Raw genomic sequence first — 14,768 nt, forward strand, 5'->3', positions numbered from 1 at the left:
ACCCTTTGAGCAGGGAAAAAATTGAATACATTGGAGTGTGTTGTAAACTTTGCAATAGTTCGACAGTACAATAGTTCGATAGTGCCTGAGTACAAAGCAAATTAGACAAATGCACCGGGCTTCTTGTTGCTTTTTGCTTGGGGGAAACGGTCTTATGGTGGATTAAATCTCGGTTTGGGGAACCCATTTTTAGTGCAAACTTTTCCAACTCCATAATAGCAGATGAGACAAATGTGTGCCAATTCCCTGGTTGCAACAGTGTTTCCCGTCTAATGGTAGGTTGCGTCTGTGCTAGAGCGCATGTGCAGAAACACACCAAACACACATTGCTAAATGTGTCTTGAAAAAATTAGTCCACCATATCGTCTGTATCTGTGTCTCACGGAGTAGGGAAGCCCCGGTCGGAATTCATCCATCGCTTTCTATGCCAATATATGAGAAAGGGCTGTGACCTGGATGGCCCAGGCTAGCCATCTCTTTAGATCTCGGAAGCTAAGCAAGGTAGGCCCTGGTTGGTGTATAGATGGGAGAAGACCTAGGAAGTCCAGGGTTGCTATGCAGAGGCAGGCAATGGCAAACCACCTCTGAACGTCTCTTTGCCTTGAAAACCTTACAGGGCCATAGGGTTGCCAACCTCCAGGTACTAGCTGGAGATCTCCTGCTATTACAACTGATCTTCAGCCGACAGAGATCAGTTCACCTGGAGAAAACGGCTGCTTTGGCAATTGGACTCTATGGCATTGAAGTCCCTCCCCTCCCCAAACCCTGTCCTCCTCAGTCTGCGCCCCAAAAACCTCCCGCCAGTGGTGAAGAGGGACTTGGCAACCCTACAAGGGCTGCCATAAGCTAGCTGCAACTTGACGGCACTTTACACACACACACTCACGAGCAAGGACATCAGTGCTTCAAGGAGGCAGTAAAAATATACCGTATTGTTCTGGGATCTGCTCAAGGAAACACAGATATATGGTTCGGTATGCAGATTTTGGAGGTGGAGCCTGAGGAGGGTGGGGTTTGGTGGAGGGGAGGGACCTCAGTGGGGGCACAATGCCATAGAGTCCACCCTCCAGAGCAGCCATTTGGTCCAGGTATACTATGGTCGTTTATGCATGGGAGTTTTGCCTGAGGTTCGTTGCTGGCTGGACCCACACTTTCCTGTTGGGAATCTATGCACCAGCAGTCTCCAAGCTCAGATCAAGTTCTGCCCCTTTAAATGCTGCTTTGTAATTGGCTTACTTGTAGTGCTCACTATCAGAGAAAATCCCCCCCCCCAAAAAAAACCAATTGGCACATTAAAAAGCATTTTAAGAACAACAACTAAAATGGAGCAATCTGAAAGGAGAAGGCAGGGGGAGAAATCCAACCCTCGGTTTTAAAAAGATTTCCTTCTGCTCACAAAGAGCTCCAAGGAAGCAGGAAGTATTTCAATCCCCACCTTTGAATATGCTACTTTGTAATTGGCTGTGAGAGAAACCAAGCTTGCATGCCCCACACTTTGTCTTCTACATGGGGATTTCACCCGGGCTTTTCAGGGAAGATGGAAGAGTTGGGCTAACAGAGGAATGGGAAGATCTGGACATTGTGAGGGCTGGGCATGAGGTCATCTCTAATGGACGGAAAACTCATGCATAACTCCATGGAACAGACCGGGGGTGAATGTGAGTGAAAGTACCCATGCATAAATGACCTGTCTCCTGAAGATCAGTTGTAATCCAAGGTCTCGCAAAATGCAGTCAAAACACAGGGAAACGCAGGGGGAAAGCGAGGCAATCCCTGATGGTCGGAAACGATGGTGCCGGCGAGTGAAACAGCCATGCATAAAAGACCAAAATGTCAGGGAGTGAGGTTATGCATAACTCTGATTGTCGCTCTTCAGCATTTAAGGTAGAAGCTCTGCTTAAAAGGATGCTTTTTAAAATTAACATCTTGTTTAAAATATTTTCTTGCATGCATGCAAGTATACATACTGGGGCAGCTAAGGAACACTCATCTGGCAGTATCTGTAAGATTTCCACTGGCCCATCAGAAGCTCTGTTGGCCCCACCCACTTTATAGAGTCATAGAATTGACTTGGGACAGGCCATCTAGAACAACTTCTTCTTGCTGCATTTTCCCTGATAGAAATTTCCCCCTGAAGCGAGGGATACCAGCCTGCAGGTGGGACCTGGGGATCCCCTGGAATTACAGCTCACCTCCAGACTAGATATCAGTTCCTTAGGAGAAAAATTGATGCTTTGGAGGGTGGACTCTGTGGCCATTTATGCAGGGTCGATTCTGCTCCTCGCTCAATGCTGATTTTTTTAATTCGACCTTTAAAATGGCTATTCATGGTCCCGAGGCAAGAGGAGAAAGTCAAACAAATTCCACCCCCCACTCACCTGCTGCTTCGTTCTTTCGTTTGCATAGCCATTAGCAATAGTCGTTTGCATAGCTAAGCCACGGCTGGGATTCTGCATGCTTCTTTCAGTGAATGCTTCAATGTGGGGGCGGAGCAAATACAAAAGGTCACATTAAAGGGGCTCTTAAGAAATGCGAAGCAGGTATGTGCAGGCTTCGCAGTGACTGGAATGACTGTTCAGTGTGAAGAAATAAAAAAAAATGCGGGGCATTTCAGCCTGGAATGCGCTGCTAATTACCAAGCATAAACGGCCTGTGGCATTGTGCCCCACTGAGGTCCCTGTCCTCCCCAGGCTCCATCCCCCAAACTCCAGGAGTTTCCCAACCTGGCAACCCTCCCCAACCACCTTGCCGGTAGCCAGGAGTTACCTGGTGACCCTACTTGAAGCTGTTTATCTTCTTAGGGAATAAAATCAGGATTGATGGAGAACTCCTGGAGAATCAGCGCAGTATGTGTGCGTGCGTTGTATATACACACGTACACAGATACCAAGTAATGCTAGCAGCTATCACTAGAGGGCGCAGGTTGCAGCACAGGATATTTGTTTAGGGCAGGGGTTCCCAAACCTTTTGAGTCATGGAGCACTTTTCAGGAGAGAAATTCGTCACGGAGCACTAGTTTTCACCTGGCACCTATATGCGAAACTGAACGACAGTAGTATTTTTCTTTGCAATCTCTTCACGGAGCACTAGGAGATGTTTCGCAGAGCACCAAGTGCTCCGTGGAGCACAGTTTGGGAACCTCTGGTTTAGGGAATGGGTAGCTTGCATGCTAAAGGGCGTCTTGGGGTGGGTCTGTGATACCAGTACTATGCAAGAACCTCACAGCTGAAGGCAGCATTGCTTTTGAGGAAACTTCCACACGGTGGTCTTCACATTTAATCAGGAAAAAGCCTCATATCCTAGAAAAGAGCAAGAGTCCAGTAGCACTTTAAAAAGAGAAAGGTAGTCCCCTGGGCAAGCACCAGGTGACATCACATCTCGACGTTTACTAGGCAGATTTTGTTTGCAGGGGGGTTTGCCCCAGTCATCTTCGCTTTACTCCCAGCAAGCTGGGTACTCAGAAGGATGGAAGGCTGAGTCGGCCTTGAGCCGGCTACCCGAAACCGACTTCTGTTGAAGCTGGAGATCTCCTGCTATTACAACTGATCTCCAGCCGGTAGAGATCAGTTCACCTGGAGAAAATGGCCACTTTGGCAATTGGGCTCTACAACGCGCAATTGCTGTATGGTATTCCGGTCTGGATTAGTGCACTAGGTTATCCACTGGAACGCACCCAAGCCAAATTCCTCAGAAAAATAATGGGTATGCCCTGTTGTGTCCGCATGCCGCATTGTGCTTGGAAACTGGCCAGATGCTACTGGAAACAAGAGCATGGCTCATGACTGTAAAATTCTGGTTACGCCTCCACTTTAAGGCAGATTCCTCTTCCCTTATCTATTATATGCTCATGGAGTCATATGCTGCTAAGTGGGTTCAACATATTGAGAGCAAAATTATTTGATGTAACTGTCTTTTAACTATGCCATGAAGGGCACTTTTTAATATCACCATTCCTTTTGTACCCCTTGTGTACCATGTTTTTCTGCCAATAAAGGGATGATGCTGATGCTGGTGAATTGGGATCTATGGCAGTGAAGTCCCTCCACTCCCTAAACCCCACCCTCCTCAGGCGTTGCCCCAGCCACCTCCCGCTGGTTGCGAAGAGGGACCTGGCAACCCTGTTGAGGCGGAAAAATGATCATTCACTCTTCCCCCTCCAATCTCCACTCTTCCAAAGCTGTGAAGTCTGGTTTTATCCGGCTGGCACGCAGCACCAAGTACCCTTTCCTTCCTAGCTGGCAGAATGTGAGTACTCAAGAATGTTATCATGACCTGATTTTTAAAAAAACAACCAGAAAAGTATTTTAAAGAGACAGGAAGCTTTGAGGAAAGTTAAGACATCAAACTGTGTGGGGTAGGGGGACACAAGAGAAGGGAGCTGGCTGGTGTAATGGTTAAGAGTGGTGGACTCTCATCTGGAGAACCGGGTTCGATAACCCAGCCCTCCACATGAAGCCAGCTGGGTGACTTTGGACTAGTCACAGCGCTCTTTGAGCTCTCTCAGCCTTGCCTACCTCACAGGGTGTCTGTTGTGGGGAGAGGGAAGAAGACTGTAAGCCAGTTTGACTCTCCTTAAAAAGTAGAGAAAATCGGCATATAAAAACCAGCACTACTACTACTACTACTACTTCTTCTTCCTCTTCCTCTTCTTCCTCCTCCTCTTCTTCTTCTTCTTCCTCTTCTTCTTCTTCCTCCTCTTCTTCTTCTTCCTCTTCTTCTTCTTCTTCTTCCTCATCTTCCTCTTCTTCTTCCTCCTCTTCCTCTTCTTCTTCCTCTTCTTCTTCTTCTTCCTCCTCCTCCTCTTCTTCTTCCTCCTCCTCCTGCTCACACCTGCCGGAGCACCTTTGGCTGATCCTGCTCTGTGAGTGTGTGTGTTTTGCTCAGTGTGATGTCAGGAGGAGAAGGCGTGGCTGCTTTACAGGCAGGTAGATAAAGGATTCAAACTAAACAGGATCCCCCAGTTCTGGGAGTCAGGGCAGCAGCGGAAGGCCGGATCACCAGGGCCAGGTAAGTCAACTCGCTCCGGCTTTGCTTCTCTCCTTCCTCTGCAGACAGAGGAGCCGGGAAGACTGGGGCTGGGAGGCTTTTCGGGGAGATCTGCAACCCAAGCCTCTCTGGGTTTACCTGGACGGAAGTCCTGCTGGGTTCGGTGGCGCTTTGCCGCCCCAATGTTGCCAGGGCAGGAATTCAGATGTTCCCAAATCTTCATAGGCTCATTTGTCTGTCTTGCAACCTGTTGGCTCTGGAATCCCCACCTCCTTCTCTGCATTTTCTCTTTGGTGTGTTTCAAAATTGGATTATCTTTTTCTTTCTTTCTGTTTTTCTGGTAACTTCTCGCATTGTAGTTTGGGCCTGCCTTTGTTTGATTTACCTGTTTTGAGTTCCTGAACGACCTTTCTTTCTCTGTTCTTGGCTGTTTGTGTGCCCTCTCCTTTCTTTGTCTTTTAAACTGCTCTTCTCTTTTGCTTCCTTCGCAAGAGTTGGATTCCCCCCCCCTCTTCCTCCCCCCACTATGTCCAGCTTTCTTTTTCCTGTCCTTACAGCAAAAGTAGAAAGGGGACGCTTTTGAAAAACCTCACTGAATAAAAACCCTTAATGAATGAAACAACTGGGGATAACTGAGGTCCAGGATACCCCATTTCTAGTGTGTTGACTTTAAAATATATATATCTGGGGGGCAGGAGGGGGGTTAGGTAACATCAGAAGAGGAAGCATCGTATTGTTATTAAAACATTGGCATAACTTCCTGATTTTACTAGAGGGCCACTTTGGAAAGGGGATGGTTGGTGCAAAATCTATAGGATAGTTTAATCAAAGTAAAGTATATCCCTAAAGTGTGATTGGGGCTTTTCTATGTCAATCTGCGTGTCAATAGACATGGGCCTGCCCCATGCAAAGGCATAAATGATACTGACTTTCCTTTGTCTTGCTGGTGAGTACCCTGCATCTTAATTGTGGGCTATTTCACCCCAGCTCTGTTGTTTAGCTAAATAAAAAACCAATTGTAACCTCCTCCTAATTGTCTTTATTGGACTCTATGAGACAATTAGGCATTTCAGTACCAGGGACTCGATCGCACTTCAGTCCCCCCCCCCCTTCAAGGGACATCTGGCCATTTCCATGCTGCTCCTGATGTACCCATGTGCCTGGGTCAACTGCCAGCGACCAGATTTGGCCTCAAGGCCGCCAGTCTCTCCTTCTGAACTCAACGGAGACATTTTTTTTCCCTTTGTGCGTGCACATGTTTTTGTATCTTCTGGGCTACGGGGTGTGTCTCAGTTGGACACATCCTCAAGAATGCATAAAGCTGAAAAAAAATCACTTTTGAAAACTCTGCACAGCACTCGCACCTGAAATAGATAACAGAGTGTGCTTATAGATAAATAGATAATGGCGTGCTTATGGGTGAAACTGGGACTTCAGTCGCCTGAATGACTGGGAGCTCGGGTTTGGGAATAGGGTGGCCAACCTTCAAGGAGCACCTGGAGATCTATCGCTATTACAACTGATCTCCAGATGACCAAGATCAGTTCCCCTGGAGAAAACGGCTGCTTTGGAGGGTGGACTCTGTGGCATTGTACCCTGCTGAGGTCCCTCCCTTCTCTAAACCCCACCCTCTCCAGGCTCCACCCTCAAAATCTCCAGGTATTTCCCAACTCAGAGTTGGCAACCCTCTTCACCACCAGTGGGAAGTTTTTGGGGTGGGGTTTGGGGAGGGACTTCAACGCCATAGAGTCCAATTGCCAAAGCAGCCATTTTCTCCAGGCGAACTCATCTCTATTGGCTGGAGATCAGTTGTAATAGCAGGAGATCTCCAGCTAGTACCTGGAGGCTGGCAACCCTACCTATTTGGAAATTCCTGGAGATTTTGGGGTAGAGCCCAGGGAGCAAGATTTGGGAAAGGGAGGGACCTCAGCAGGGTATAATGTCGTAGAGTCCACCCTCCAAATCTGCTGTTTTCTCCAGGGGAACAGATCTCTGTAGTCTGGAGATCAGTTGTTATTCTGGGTGACCTCCAGGCCTCTCCTGGAGGTTAGCAACCCTACTGGGAGCATGGACCCCAAGGGGATAGCTGAGATCTGGGTTTTTCTCTACCCAGATACATGGCGCAATTCAGAAACAAGACGTGGGAAAGGGGAATAGGCTGCTGGAGCTGGGCTTTCCTTGTTTATCGCAGTGGGTGGTAGGGCACGGGACCAGCTGGCAAGGAGTCGTAGAGGGTGTGATTTGTTTCAGAGTTGGCATAACAAATTTGTTGTGGCTCGGGGTTGACTGCAGATTGTACCTCGTGATCCGGGAATCCTGCTGCTCCCAGCCTGAAGATAGGCGTGCCAACTTCCAGGTACTAGCTAGCTGGAGATCTCCTGCTATTACAACTGATCTCCAGCCAATAGAGATCAGTTCACCTAGAGAAAATGGCCGCTTTGGCCATTGGACTCTATGGCATTGAAGTCCTTCCCCTCCCCAAACCTTGCCCTTCTCAGGCTCCGCCAAAACAACCTCCTGCTGGTGGCGAAGAGGGACTTGGCGACCCTACCTGAAGACTAAAGCCAGTGTGAGAGCCAGGGTGGCGTAGTAGTTAGTACTGGGAAGACCCAGATTCGAATTCCCACTCATGGCATGGAAGCTCACTGGGTGATCTTGGGCCAGTCCCAACCTCTCAGCCTTGCCTACCTCACCGGGTTGTTGCGAGGATAAAATGGAGGAGAGGAGAACGATGTAAGCCGCTTTGGGTCCCCATTGGGGAGAAAGGCGGGTTATCAACGAAGCAAATGAATAAGTAATTAAATAAATAAAACAAAGCATCCATGACAGGATGGATCTCCCATAATTAAAATTAAAAAAACCCCAAACTTTAAAGCTGCCACATAATGTTGCCTTGCCTACCTCACAGGGTTGTTGCAAGGATAAAATGGAGGAGAGGAGAACGATGTAAGCCGCTTTGGGTCCCCATTGGGGAGAAAGGCGGTTATCAACGAAGCAAATGAATAAGTAATTAAATAAATAAAACAAAGCATCCATGACAGGATGGATCTCCCATAATTAAAATTAAAAAAACCCAAACTTTAAAGCTGCCACATAATGTTGCCTTGCCTACCTCACAGGGTTGTTGCAAGGATAAAATGGAGGAGAGGAGAACGATGCAAGCCGCTTTGGGTCCCCATTGGGGAGAAAGGCGGGTTATCAACGAAGCAAATGAATAAGTAATTAAATAAATAAAACAAAGCATCCATGACAGGATGGATCTCCCATAATTAAAATTAAGAAAAAACACACACTTTAAAGCTGCCACGTAATGTTGCTAATTGGCAGGGAAGAGATCCGAGGAAGGGGGTATTGCTGTTCCTCTGATATAAATCTATCCCCCCAAAATCTGTTAGCTGTGGGGTGAGACAGAGAAGGATAAGATGGGAAAAGGCAAAGTGCCAGCGACCGTGGACCTCTTTGATACAGATCATGGGGCAGGTGGGAGATTTAGGCCCAGACTGGCAGTGGCAAAGGGGAGCTTGTGAAGGGGTCTCCTTGAAACACAGGTGAGCAGCGTCCCTGGGGAAAGGCCTCGCTTGATCTGGAGTCACAACAAGGGGCCGGGCGTGTGTGTTGCCCCCAGGCAACCACTGTATTGTTATAGCGTTGTAACATTATAACAATCTGTCCGTTAGAACCTTTGAATCACATCCTTTTTACTTTCCCCTTATATCCACAAGGGAAGGAGTTGGGAGACTTACTTCAAGACAAGAAAGCTGGGGATTTAGAGGACCTGATAAAAAGATAGGGTTGCCAACCTCCAGGTACTCCAGCGTCCTCCTTGAACGTTACACCCACCTATTTTGGAATTGCTTCTTGCGATCTTCTTGATCTCACGGACATTGCCACAGTGAAGAGACTTTTTTGTACATTTGTACATGTGGACTTTCAATGCTTCTCCTGCCATTACAACTGATCTCCAGCTGATAGAGATCAGTGCACCTGGAGAAAATGGCCTCTTGGGCAATTGGACTCTACGGCATTGAAGTCCCGCTCCAAACCCTCCCCTCTTCAGGCTCCGCCCTCCTCAGGAGATCAATTGTAACAGCAGGAGATCTCCAGCTAGTACCTGGCAGTTGGCAACCCTACATATCCCTCACATGCCTGGACAAAATGCATGTTTGGAGGGTGGTCTCTGTGGCATGGTACCCCACCGAGGTCCCTGCCCTCCTCCCCAGGCGCCAGCCCCAAATCTCCAGGGGTTTCCCCACTTGGAACTGGCATCCGTAGATTCATGGGATCGGTTGCTTTAGCTCAGCGGTGTGGGAAGTGCATCCTCCGAGAGGCATTCCCATCTAGTGAAAGTTTGCTGGCAGGGTCCCAGCCTGCAGGGTGCCAGTTGGCCCCAGGCCAGTTCTGGAGGGACACGACTTGGTGGTTCAGGAGAGGGACAGAGTGTTCAGTTAATAAAAAACCAGGTGGGACTCAACTCCCCGCCGCCAAGTGTAATTAGTTCGGGCCGAGGAGGGGGCAGACAGCTCTCATGTCACCCAGGGCTGCCTGATAAAAGAGGCCGTTCTCTCAGCAGCCTTCCTGAGTGGCCCGCTCTCTGCTGCGGCCTCCGTCATCTCCGGAGCCATGGCCAGGTAGGGTTAAACTTTAAGCACATTAACCAGACCAATGAGTTGGAGGTGCATCTGGGTTCTTCTCTGCAGGCAGCCAAATGCACACCCTGTGGAAGGGCGTTCGGAGGGGTTTGTCATCAACCCTGTGGATTTTTTTTCTGTGCTGGGTTTGGACCCTCTTGTGGAACAGACCAAAGCCGATACGAAACTTACTCCACCCGCTTAGAGACTGGGTGTTTAAAGCCGATGGATCAATTATTAATTTTAAAACTACAAATTAATTAAAAATGACCCCTTTAGAACTCCCCATTTAGCCAACATCGCAAAATCTAATCTTAAAGCGTTCTTTACATCATTATGCTTTCAAACTGTGCCAATGGCTTTATTGGTGGGGCGTTACTCTCAAACCCCAAGGGATCAATGTGTCTGTATCTGTGGATCCTCAACTCTGGAGGACTTGCCTCACTCCATCCTGTTTTGCCCATTGTATGCTGGCCCCAAGGATAAATCTTTGGCAGAAATATTATCCGGTATTAATATACACTCGGATGCGGAGAAAATTACATTTCTGTTATCTGATATTAATTCAGCTGTTAGGATCCGTAAAGAACTCAAGAAGGAAGAAGATTAATGGGTTCTAGGTTTTCTGGGTCTGTTTTTATGTATTCTGCCATATAGGGGTGTTTTTTAGGTATATAGTGCAAAGTATTTTTTTGTATTGACGGCTGTGTATTTTGCGTGTGGGGCTATAATGGTCTCACTTGACTTATGCTGGTTATGTACCGCAATAAAGCTTGACTGACTGACTGATATTAGTGCATATGCATCATCTAAAGTCTCTTTGTTTGCTCTTGCAGCAAAGAAAATAATGCGGTATTGGAAGGAGTAGCTACCTAACTTTTAAATTGAAATGTTTTAATATATTCCATTATCTATTTTAATATTTTATTTGCTAATCCACTGTTTCTGTGTTATTATTTATTTGCTTTAGTAAATTGTGATGGCCATTGGATAAATACAATAACATTTTCACATGTACAAAACTTACGAGTCTTAATACATGCAAGGTTCAAGCCCCGGGCCCTTCAATTAGAGGGTTTACGACAGGAGTGCTGGGAAAGGCCTTGGAGCAGGATTAGGCAATGCAGGGGTCGATGAACGTGTGGTCCAAGGCTACATAAGGCAGTTTCCTGGATTCATAAGGAGAAGGGTTACTGCCTAGAGAAGGTGGAGTTTTTATTTTAGGTCCGACTCTGCACAGACAGATAGGGGGGAAAGCCAAAGGAATCAAAACTCTGTACCTAGAAACATTGAATTCTGCAACCTGTATACATCAAGGCTGCTAGCTCTCCAGTCCTTGTACCTGTCAGATCAGCCTGTAGGCGGGAGCCTGGTGGTACCTGGTGAGTGCAGAAAGTAGCTCCTTGCTAGGCCCGGTGGCTCTAGGGTTGTCAGGTCTCCCCAGCCACCGGCAGGGGATGGGGTGGGGTGGGTAGGGTTGCCAGCTCCAGGTTAGGTAACTCCTGGAGATTTGGGGGTGGAGCCTGGGGGAGGACAGGTCACAGTTACTCTGTCCCACAAGGGATTGTTGTAAGGATATCATGGGAAGAAGGGGGGTATTAGCATACATGTAAAATCTGTGTACCTTTCCCTGAGTTCTTGGGAAGATGGTTGGGATTCAATAAAAACAAATAGTAAACAGTTAGGAATGTTGCTAGGCTTAAAAGAGGCTAGAGAATGAAGGAATGGATTTTGCAATGCAGAATTTTTGTTAATTTCTGGGAATTAAGGTTTGGACAAGGTTAAATCCAGATGCCTTCTGTATGTTTTAATTCAGTGGGCAATGTAGATATTTGGATGGCTTTGCCCCCCCCCCTCTCCGACATCATACATGACCCTTATTCAGTTTATGAATGAGTGAGTCCAGGCAGTCTGCACGTTTTTCTGGACTGCATCCAGATTAACCCAGGTTTATATTACGCTCTCTGGTATAAGGAGGGTGTGACTTTCTAATAACAGGCTTTGAAGATCTGGTGGCATACTACAAATCTGGTGGGTTAGACATTGGTCTTTTATGCATGGCTGTTTCACTTGCTGTCTCCCCTCCGATGACTTTGGGTCTTTGCTTTGTTTAATATGCTTGTTGTTTCTGACCGTCAGAAGTCGCCTCGCTCTCCCACTGCTTTTCCCTGCATTTTGTCCATGTTTTCAAATTAGAGATAAAACAGGTTTCTCAAAACGCAGGCAAAACACAAAGTTGTCAGAGGGGTGACGGTGAGTGGAACAGCTGTGCATAAAAGACCATTGAGAGCAATCCTAAGCAGCTCTTCTCAGAATCCTACTCCGATCTATTCAATTGGGCTTACTCCCGAGGAAGTGTCTTTAGGATTGCACTGTTCTGTGCTCATCCGCTTTTACACTTATTGTAAAAAAATTCTTCGACTCCGGCAGCACATGCGAACTTTCTGCCTGGGTTATTAGCTAAGCCTTCGAACTTTAGCATGGGGCAGACTGTTGGGGAGGCAGCTGCCCAGAGATTGACCCAAAATGTGCTGGAAAATAAAATGTGCCCGCATGCATCCATACACTGAGAAAAGATCACTAGTAATGGTTGAAAACAGCAAGCATCCAGCAGCACCTTAAAGACTAAGGCCTTTCATGCAGGGACGTTTCCCCGCAGTCACCCCCGCCGACTGTTTCCGGGCTTCCTTTTGATTATGTCTGCCTTTCCCAGCTGTTAGGGGTCACCTTGCTCTCCCCGTGTGTTTTGCCCATGTTTTCCAGATGGTGTATTAACCCGATTTTCCAGATTAGAGTCCGCCGCTCACGTGCAGGAGTAGGGTATTGAACCCAATTCTTCAGATTAGAGCCTGTTGTTCATGTGGAGGAGTGGGGAATTAAACCCGGTTCACCAGATTAGCCTCTACCACTCCTAACCACTATACGGCTCTGGTTACCCAAAGAGAGAGGAAGGGCTGGGAAGATTGTGTTGGAGCCTCGGGGCTCCATAATCTACATAGTGAGCTAAGAAGCCATTTTTGCCTTATTTCATTCCTAGGTGTGCTACCCGGGCAGGATTTCCAAGTGGGTGGCAGTTCCCAGTGATAATTATGTGGTAAAGCAGATGGAAATGTGCTGCTTGGTCCTAAACATTTGTAGTGGCAAATTCCACTGATTTCAGTGATATGAAGCATGCCAGGGTTGTAATGTTTGACTTGGGCCTTTTATGCATGGTTGTTTCCCTCGCCGTCACCCTTCCAATGACTTTGGGTCTTTGTGTTGATTATGCATGCCGTTTCTGACTGTCAGAGGTCGCCTTGCTCTCCCCCTGCATTTCCCCGTGTTTTGTCCGTGTTTTCAAATTTGAGATAAAACAGGTCTCACAAAAAAGTGGAGAAAGGCAGGAGGAGAGCGAGGAGACCTCTGACAGTTGGAAACAGCATGCATAATCAAAACAAAGACCAGAAGTCGACGGACGGCGAGGGAAATGGCCATGCACAAAAGACCTTGGGCTGCTTCCGCACAGGGACGATTCCCCCATTGTGTTCTCATTGCGGCGGCATTCGCATTGGAGGCACCACATGATGGTCGTCTCCACGGTATCCTCTCCTGCTTGCCATTTCCCCCTCTACTGGAGTGCTTTTTGTCACTTTTTTAAAAACCTAGCAAAAAGCCTGCCAGGGAAGGGAAATAGTGGGTGCAAAAGGAAATAGTGCTGGACATTACACGGATCCCAGAACTGCTTTGAGTACCATCTTTCTCGATTTCTAGAAAGATGGTCCCACAGCAGGTTTGGGAAAACATATGCAAAGGCAGGGGAGACTCAGAAGATGAGTGACTATGCTATGGTGAAGTGCAGAAGCAAAAAAGAAAACAATTCTCTGTTGGAGAATGTGGAGCAGATCTCCATTCAGGAGCAACTTGCGCCTTGGACCAAAGTTCATCCTGTAATAAATTAATTAGTGTTTGATGTGCCCAAGGACCCTACCCTTTGGGTATTATGCACACATAACAAATTCCTTGTATGCCAGCTGCTCCCAAAGGAGGCTGGGTGTTTTAGTTTGGTGACAGTACTGAATATCAGAGGTCCCTGGCATGCACACCTCGATTATAGTTACTGTTTAAGTCTGTAGTGTAAGCTTAAGTGGTCAGAGCAAATCAACTAGGTTTGCCAACCTCCAGGTGGGACCTGAAGATCTCCTGCTATAACAGTTGATCTCCAGGCAATAGAGATCAATTTTGGGGAGGGACTTCAGCATAGCTATACAGTCCACCTTCCAAAGCAGAAGTCCCTCCCCAAAATCTGCCCTACCCAGGCTCTACCCCCTGCCCTGCAAATCTCCAGGTATTTCCCCACCCAGTGCTGGCAACCCTAAAATCACTACCGGCGGAAGGTTTTTGGGGCGGAGCCTGAGTATGGAGAGGTTTGGGGAGGGGTGGGACTTCAATGCCATAGAACCCAATGGCCAAAGCAGCCATTTTCTCCAGGTGGACTGATCTCTGTCAGCTGGAGATCATTTGTAATAGCGAGAGATCTCCAGCTAGTACCTGGTGGTTGGCAACCCTATTTGTGCCGCTAGTTTGTTGTTTATCTAGCAACATCAATTGCCTTTCAGACAAAGAAATCGGAAGTGGTCTTAATTAGATTACTGGTGGTTAGATGAGTGCTGATAGGAGTCAAGTGACAGAAGTTCCTCTGGGAACGAAGCTGGCCTTGAGAAATGCATGATACCTTCGGAAATATTAATTACTCGGAACAAGGCATAACTGCAGCCTAGATACTGCATCACTGGAAAGAAGGAGTTCATCTAAGAAGCCAGCATTTTCTTGGAGTCTCTGCAACTTCGTGAGACTGAATCTAGAGACTCACCTACATTCGAAGGTGACTTCCACACCAAGTGTTTCATTCAGCACCAATCCTAATAGGAAGGCCACCCCACCTTGTTTCACATCATCATAGTGTTTTCATGCACCTTCTAGATTTTTCCTGGCTGTTCTTCAATCTTTCCAAAAACCTGTTTTATTACGCTGTTTTGGGGGAAATTGCAGGAAAGCCAGAACGGCTGCTGTGTGGATGTGACAGTTCAGATTGGTGCCATTTTTCCTGCCTCACTAGAACACGACAGTGATTTGTCAATTACCGATTTACAAAATACCCCCCCCACCACCACCAAG

General features: G+C 47.3%; 1 protein-coding gene across 1 annotated transcript in view; it reads left to right on the top strand.

The window, feature by feature from the left end:
- The first annotated feature begins 4,909 nt into the window (after nt 1–4,909).
- Nucleotides 4,910–14,768, top strand: part of GRB7 (growth factor receptor bound protein 7) — a 91,238-nt gene continuing 81,379 nt past the window's right edge. The window contains exon 1 of the mRNA XM_056863050.1: nt 4,910–5,007. The gene's annotated coding sequence lies outside the window, so the exon portion shown is untranslated. The remainder of the gene's footprint in view (nt 5,008–14,768) is intronic.

This window comes from Euleptes europaea, chromosome 18, assembly GCF_029931775.1.
Source record: "Euleptes europaea isolate rEulEur1 chromosome 18, rEulEur1.hap1, whole genome shotgun sequence".
Taxonomy (NCBI): Eukaryota; Metazoa; Chordata; class Lepidosauria; order Squamata; family Sphaerodactylidae; genus Euleptes; species Euleptes europaea.